Genomic DNA, 8168 nt, shown 5'->3' with positions numbered 1-8168 from the left:
TACCATGCTTAGAAATGAGAACTGCTTTTTGTAAGCCAGCATAGTAAAACAAACACACCAAACAAAGTACGAAGCTGCTTTTGTAAGTGTGTAGATGTCAAGAGCAGAACATATCTCTATTTAATGTATTTGAGAACAGCTACTGTGACATGGAAAGGAAAGGACCACGTAGAATCACACTGCACTAAAACCCAATGGAAATCATGGATTTTAACTTGGATTTAGGCAGGAAGTGATAGAGGGTAAGAACACTGCTCAGGGGAATGGAACGTTTTCATGATGACAGTGATATAGACTTGAACTAGTTTCCTACAGTGACAGCCACAGCAGCTTGACCCAGTATTCGACTTGAATAGACAAAGCAGAAGATCAACAAATATGGCAGAGATGTCTTTAGTTTAAAATAAGCAAACAACGACCACTTAGCACAAGTTAAATTGATGTTTTTACAATCTGCTCTTCTAAAACACAAGGTGGAGAAAAGAGACTTCTAAACCAATTTTAAAGTAGGGATTTTTTTTAATTTTTTTAATTACTTAATTTATTTATTAAAGATTTCTGTCTCTTACCCCCAGCCGCCTCCCCTTTCCCTCCCCCTCTCCCAATCAAGTCCCCCTATTGAGAAAAAGAAAAAAAAGTTTCCACCTCCTCCCAGCCTCCCATTTCCCTCCCTCTCCTCCCACCCTTTTCCCCCTCCCCCCACTCCTCTCCCCCTCCCTCTCCAGAGAAGAGCAGACAGGGTTCCCTGCCCTATGGAAATTCCAAGGTCCTCCCCCCCTCCGTCCATGTCTAGGAAGGTAAACATCCAAACTGGCTAGGCTCCCACAAAGCCAGAACATGAAGTAGGGTCAAAACCCCGTGCCATTGTCCTTGGCTTCTCATCATCCCTCATTGTTCACCATGTTCAGAGAGTCCAGTTTTATTCCATGCTTTTTCAGTCCCAGTCCAGCTGGCCTTGTTGAGCTCCCAATAGATCAGCCCAACTGTCTCAGTGGGTGGTTGCACCCCTCGCGGTCCTGACTTCCTTGCTCATGTTCTCCCTCCTTCTGCTCCTCATTGGGACCTTGGGAGCCCAGTCCGGTGCTCCAATGTGGGTCTCTGTTTCTATCTCCATCCATCACCAGATGAAGATTCTATGGTGATATGCAAGATACTCGTCAGTATTGCTATAGGATAGGGTCATTTCAGGTTCCCTATCCTCAGCTTCCCAAGGAACTAACTGGGGACATTGCTTTGGGCTCCTTGGAGCCACTCTGTGTTCAAGTCTCTTGCCAACCCTAAGGCGGCTCCCTTAACTAAGATTTGTGCTTCCCTGCTCCCCTATCCAACCTTCCTTTATCCAAATCATCCTGTTTCCCCAAGGTACCCCCATCCTCCCCTTCTCAATTTTCTCTACCCATCTCCCCTTACCACCATCCCACCCCAACCCCAAGATCCCATTTTTTTCCCCGGCAATTTTGTCTATTTCCCATAGCCAGGAGGATAACTATATGCTTTTCTTTGGGTTCTCCTTCTTATTTAGCTTCTTTAGGATCACCAATTATAGACTCCGTTACCTTTATTTATGGACAGAAACCAATTATGAGTGAGTACATCCCATGTTCATCTTTTTGGGTCTGGGTTACCTCACTCAGGATAGTGTTTTCTATTTCCTTCCATTTGCATGCAAAATTCGAGAAGTCATTGTTTTTTACAGCAGCATATTACTCTAATGTGTATATATTCCACACTTTCTTCATCCATTCTTCCATTGAAAGACATCTAGGTTGTTTCCAGTTTCTGGCTATTACAAATAATACTGCTATGAACATAGTTGAACAAATGCTTTTGTCATATGATAAGACATCTCTTAGGTATATTCCCAAGAGTGGTATTGCTGGGTCCAGGGGTAGGTTGATCCCGGATTTCCTGAGAAACCGCCACACTGATTTCCAAAGTGGTTGCACAAGATTGCATTCCCACCAGCAATGGATGAGTGTACCCCTTCCTCCACAACCTCTCCAGCAAAGGCTATCATTGGTGTCTTTGGTTTTAGCCATTCTGACAGGTGTAAGATGGTATCTCAAAGTTGTTTTGATTGCATTTCCCTGATCGCTAAGGAGGTTGAGCATGACCATAAGTGTCTTTTGGCCCTTTGAACTTCTTCTGTTGAGAATTCTCTGTTCAGTTCAGTGCCCCATTTTTTTAATTGGATTAATTAGCATTTTAAAGTCTAGTTTCTTGAGTACTCTATATATTTTGGAGATCAGAACTTTGTCTGTTGCGGAGTTAGTGAAGATCTTCTCCCAGTCAGTGGGTTGCCTTTTTGTCTTAGTGACAGTGTTCTTTGCTTTACAGAAGCTTCTCAGTCTCAGGAGGTCCCATTTATTCAATGTTGCCCTTAATGTCTGTGCTGCTGGGGTTATACATAGGAAGTGATCTCCTGTGCCCATCTGTTGTAAGGTACTTCCCAATTTCTCTTCTATCAGGTTCAGTGTGTTCAGACTGATATTGAGGTCTTTGATCCACTTGGACTTGAGCTTTCTGCATGGTGATAGATATGGGTCTATTTTCATTCTTCTACAGGTTGACATCCAGTTGTGCCAGCACCATTTGTTGAAGATGCTTTCTTTCTTCCATTATATACTTTTAGCTCCTTTATCAAAAATGAGGTGTTCATAGGTTTGTGGGTTAAAATCTGGGACTTCTATACGATTCCATTGGTCGACCTCTCTGTTTTTATGCCAGTACCACACTGTTTTCATTACTGTAGCTCTGTAATAGAGTTTGAAGTCAGGGATGGTAATTCCTCCAGAAGTACCTTTATTGTATAACATTGTTTTGCCTATCCTGGGATTTTTGTTTTTCCATATGAAGTTGATTATTGTCCTCTCAAGATCTGTGAAGAATTTTGATGGGACCTTGATGGGGATTGCATTGAATCTATAAATTGCCTTTGGTTGAATTGCCATTTTTACTATGTTGATCCTCCCAATCCAAAAGCAAGGGAGGTCCTTCCATTTTCTGGTATCCTCTTCAATTTCTTACTTCAATGCCTTAAAGTTCTTGTCAAATAGATCATTCATTTCCTTGGTTAAGGTTACCCCAAGATATTTTATGCTGTTTGTGGCTATCATGAAAGGTGATGCTTCTCTGATTTCCCTCTCTGCTTCCATATCCTTTGTGTATAAGAGGGCGACTGATTGTTTGGAGTTGATCTTGTATCCTGCCACATTACTAAAGGTTTTTTATCAGCTGTAAAAGTTCTTTGGTGGAGTTTTTGAGGTCGCTTATGTACACTATCATATCATCTGCAAATAATGAAAGTTTAACTTCTTCCTTTCCAATTCAAATCCCCTTGATCCCCTTATTTTGTCTTATTGCTATTGCTAGAACTTCAAGCACTATATTGAAAAGGTATGGAGAGAGTGGACAGCCTTGTCGTGTTCTTGAGTTTAGTGGGATGGCTTTGATTTTCTCTCCCTTTAATTTGATGTTAGCTGTTGGCTTCCTGTAAATAGCTTTTATTATATTTAGGTATGACCCTTGTATCCCTAGTCTCTCCAAGACTTTTATCATAAAGGGATGTTGAATTTTGTCAAATACTTTTTCAGCATCTAATGAAATGATCATATGGTTTTTTTCTTTCAGCTTATTTATATGATGGATTACATTGATAGATTTTCATATGTTGAAACAGCCCTGCATCTCTGGGATGAAGCCTACTTCATCATAATGGATAAATTTTCTAATGTGCTCTTGGATTCGTTTTGCCAGTATTTTGTTGAGGATTTTTGCGTCGATGTTCATGAGTGAGATTGGCCTGTAAATCTCTTTCTTGGTTGAGTCTTTGTGTGGTTTTGGTATCAGAGTAACTGTAGCTTCACAAAAGGGATTTGGTAATGACTCTTCTGTTTCTATATTGTGAAATACATTTAGGAGTATAGGTATCAGGTCTTCTTGGAAGTTCTGTTAGAATTCCGCATTGAAACCATCTGGTCCTGGGCTTTTTTGGGTAGGGAGATTTTTGATAACAGCTTCTAATTCTTTGCGACTAACAGGTCTATTTAGATTGTTCACCTGGTCCTGGTTTAACTTTGGTATATGGTATTTATCTAAAAAAGTGTCCATTTCTTTTACATTTTCCAGTTTTGTGCCATACAGGCCTTTGTAGTAAGATCTAATGATTCTTTGAATTTCCTCTGTGTCTGTGGTTATGTCCCCCTTTTCATTTCTGATCTTATTAATTTGCATATTCACTCTCTGGCGTTTTATTAGTTTGGATAGAGGTTTATCAATCTTGTTGATTTTCTCCAGGAACCAGCTTTTTGTTTCATTGATTCTTTGGATTGTTTTCTGTGTTTCTATTTTGTTGATTTCAGCCCTCAGTTTGATTATTTCCAGTCTTCTACTCCTCCTAGGTGAGTCTGCTTCTTTTTTTTCTAGAGCTTTCAGGTGGGCTGTTAAGTCTCCAATGTGTGCCTTCTCTGTTTTCTTTAAGTGGGCACTTAGTGCTATGAACTTTCCTCTCAGGACTGCTTTCATAGTGTCCCATAAGTTTGAGTAGGTTGTTTCTTTATTTTCATTGAATTCAAGGAAGACTTTAATTTCTTTCTTTATTTCTTCCTTGATCCAGGTGTGGTTCAGTAGTTGACTGTTCAGTTTCCATGAGTTTGTAGGCTTTCTGGGGGTAGGGTTGTTGTTGAATTCTAACTTTAATCCATGGTGATCTGATAAGATACAGGTGGTTACTAATATGTTTTTGTACCTGTGGAAGTTTGCTTTGTTACCGAGTATGTGGTCAATTTTCGAGAAGGTTCCATGAGCTGCAGAGAAGAAGGTATATTCTTTCCGATTTGGGTGGAATATTCTATAGATGTCTGTCAAGTCCAATTGATTCATTACCTCCATTAATTCTCTTAGTTCTCTGTTAGGTTTCTGTCTGATTGACCTGTCCATTGGTGAGAGAGGAGTGTTGAAGTCTCCCACTATTAGTGTGTGCGGTTTGATGGCTGCCTTGAGTTTTAGTAATGTTTCTTTTACGTATGTGGGTGCTTTTATATTAGGGGCGTAGATATTCAGGATTGAGACTTCCTCTTGATGAATTGATCCTGTTATGAGTATAAAATGTCCCTCTCCATCTCTTCTGATTGATTTAAGTTTGAAGTCAAGTTTGTTAGAAATTAGTATGGCCACACCTGCTTGTTTCTTAGGTCCATTTGCTTGATAAGCCTTTTCCCAGCCCTTTACTCTGAGTAGGTGCCTGTCTCTGTGTTTGAGGTGTGTTTCTTGTAAACAGCAGAATGTTGGATCCTGATTTCGTATCCAATCTCTTAGCCTGTGCCTTTTTATAGGTGAGTTGAGCCCATTGACATTAAGTGATATTAATGACCAGGGGATGTTAACTCCGGTCACTTCTTTAGTAGTAGAGTTCGTGTGCGTCCCTTCTTTGAGTTGCGCTGGTGACGGGTCTCTAGATGTCTGAGTTATTGTGGTCATTGTTGGACTCCTTGGTTAGAGATTTTCCTTCTATTACTTTCTGTAAGGCTGGGTTTGTGGCTACGTATTGTTTAAATTTGTTTTTATCCTGGAAAATTTTGTTTTCTCCATTTATGGTGAATGAAAGCTTGGCTGGGTATAGTAGTCTGGGCTTGCATCCACGGTCTCTTAGTTTTTGCAGTACATCTATCCAGGACCTTCTGGCTTTCATGGTTTCCATAGAGAAGTCAGGTGTAAGTCTGATAGGTTTACCTTTATAAGTAACTTGGCCTTTTTCCTTTGCAGCTCTTAGTATTCTTTCTTTATTCTGTATGCTTTGTGTTTTGATTATTATATGGCGAGGGGATTTTTTTTTTTTGATCCAGCCTATTTGGTGTCTGTATGCTTCTTGAGCCTTCATAGGTACATCTTTCTTTAGGTTGGGAAAGTTTTCTTCTATAATTTTATTAAATATAGTTTCTGGACCGTTGAGCTGCACTTCTTCTCCTTCTTCTACTCCAATTATTCTTAGGTTTGGTATTTTATTGTGTCTCATATTTCCTGAATGTTTTGTGATGAGAATTTGTTGGTTTTGCTATTTTCTTTGATCAGTGCGTTTATTTTCTCTATGTTATCTTCAGAATCTGAGATTCTTTCTTCTATCTCTTGTATTCTGCTGGTTATGCTTGTTTCTGTAGTCTCTATTCGTTTACCTAGATTTTCCATGTCCAGCCAGACCTCTCTTGGTGCTTTCTTCTTTTTCTCCATTTCAGTTTTCAAGTCTTGAACTGTTTCCATTATCTGTTTGATTGTTTTTCCTTGGTTTCCTAGGGTATTATTCACTGATTTATTCAATTCTTCAAGCTTTCTGTTATACTTCTCATCCATTTTTATAAGGGCATTTTTTACATGCTCTTTAAGGGCTTTAATCACTTTCATAAAGTCAATTTTTTCTACTTCTTCTTGATTACGGTGTTCATGTCCTGTTGTGAGGTCACTGGGTTCTGGTGGTTTCATGTTGTTTTTCAGATTGTTGGGTGAATTCTTGCATTGGCGCCTGCCCATCTCTTCCTCCGAATGCTTCCCTATGGATCTTCTTTTAGAGGATCAGGTCTCCTTGCCTATTGATGTATCTTTCCAGTGATGGCACTCCCCAGTGATGTCTCTCCTGGTGCCAGATCAGATCTCTGAGCTGGTTGGGTAGCTTGTAAACAAAGCACCTACCTTGCTTGCTGTAGGCAGGCTATTGAAACAAAGGAGCTCCTGCCTGCTAGGTTGCCCTTGGGATTCGGCCCCAGTGCCCCGAAGGGGGAAGAGAGGCAGAAGGGGGGAGGGTTCTGGATGCAAACTGGGTGGGATAGGAAGAGAGAGGCAGTATGCTGGGAGTATAGGCCCAGCAGGAAGCCCAGGAAGTATAGGGAGGATGAGGAAAGTCTGAGTTCCCTGTCCAGGGCTGCTGCCGCGGGTTCAAAACTCACCCCAATGATGGCTCTCCTGGTGCCCATATCTAAAGTAGAGATTTCAATTGGTACAGATGGGTGTGCTTTCGGAAAAGTCTCGGATTTGCTTGTCTTTGAGATTTCGTGTAAGGCGCTAGTGTACACTTGTCGATATTTCATTGCTATATCTAGCATATCTAACAAGCCAAATTTAAATGACATATTCATAAATTAGGAGATTATCTTTTATTGAAAGTGAAGCATGTTGGGTTATTTGAAATTCAAATTCTAGTTGTGTTGCCCATATGTGAAAATGAGATGGCCGGCTCACATCTATGGACACACACTTATTGGGGTTTTTTTTAGTGGTAAGACTAGATTGTGATAACCCCAGTACTCTTGCCTGGTTTTTCTTTTGAGGCTGATTGGGGTTAAGATTATCCTGGCTGGTTCCCTGGAGAAAGCTGCCAGGCCAGAAGAGAAGCTGGACTGAACACTCACATCCCTGGCCTTTCACCAAATGAGCTAACTACCCAGATTAGTCCAGGATTCTAGAAACTATTTTACCCAAATCTGCTTACCCTCACTGGTACCACCTTAGCAGTACAGATTATTTCAAAGTTCATTCTTTCATGTTTTCCTCTGGCTTTCAGTCCTACCTAAGTGTCAAGGAAATGAAATTGTAAATATGGTAATTATTTACAAAGGATATTACTGCTCTTGCAAGGAAAAATATCCAAACAAAGCTTCACTTATTTTTTAATATAAGCAGATTTCACTGTTTATGGCGCTTATGTAATACATTTTTATCTTTTAAAAAGAATTGTCCATGTAAAAGTCAGGATTCCTTTATATTTGTGAGCCTCCTTGTCACCTTTCTATGGTTTTCAGATCTGCAGGATAGTCCTGATTAACTAAAAACAAATCCGTTTTCCTCTTGATAAAAATGTTCCATTTTAGGGGTGTTCATGTTCTATAACTCAAAAACAGCTGCAGCACATTCTAAACATGAAGTTACAGGCAACAGGCACCTCCCTGAACTCCCCAATCATATTACTCGTTTGCGAAGTACTGAAGTCAGAGGTAACTTAAGCAGGATGCTAGTTATGAATGCAGATGTTGAAGCTCTTCAGAGACACTGGAAATCTTCCCATTTCTAGACTTCAGTAGAATGCACATGTTTAACGTGCATGTGGACCCTTTCAAATAGGATTCCTATCTCTTGGGTTCTGTAGAATGAATACAAGTATTTTTAGTGGGAGTTGCTTTTTC

Source organism: Alexandromys fortis, unplaced genomic scaffold (genome assembly GCF_014885135.2).
Source record: "Alexandromys fortis isolate MF-2015 unplaced genomic scaffold, M_Fortis_MF-2015_v1.1 scaffold_251, whole genome shotgun sequence".
In the NCBI taxonomy this organism is placed as follows: domain Eukaryota; kingdom Metazoa; phylum Chordata; class Mammalia; order Rodentia; family Cricetidae; genus Alexandromys; species Alexandromys fortis.
The sequence above is the reverse complement of the archived record's forward strand: the minus strand, read 5'-3'. Positions refer to the sequence as shown.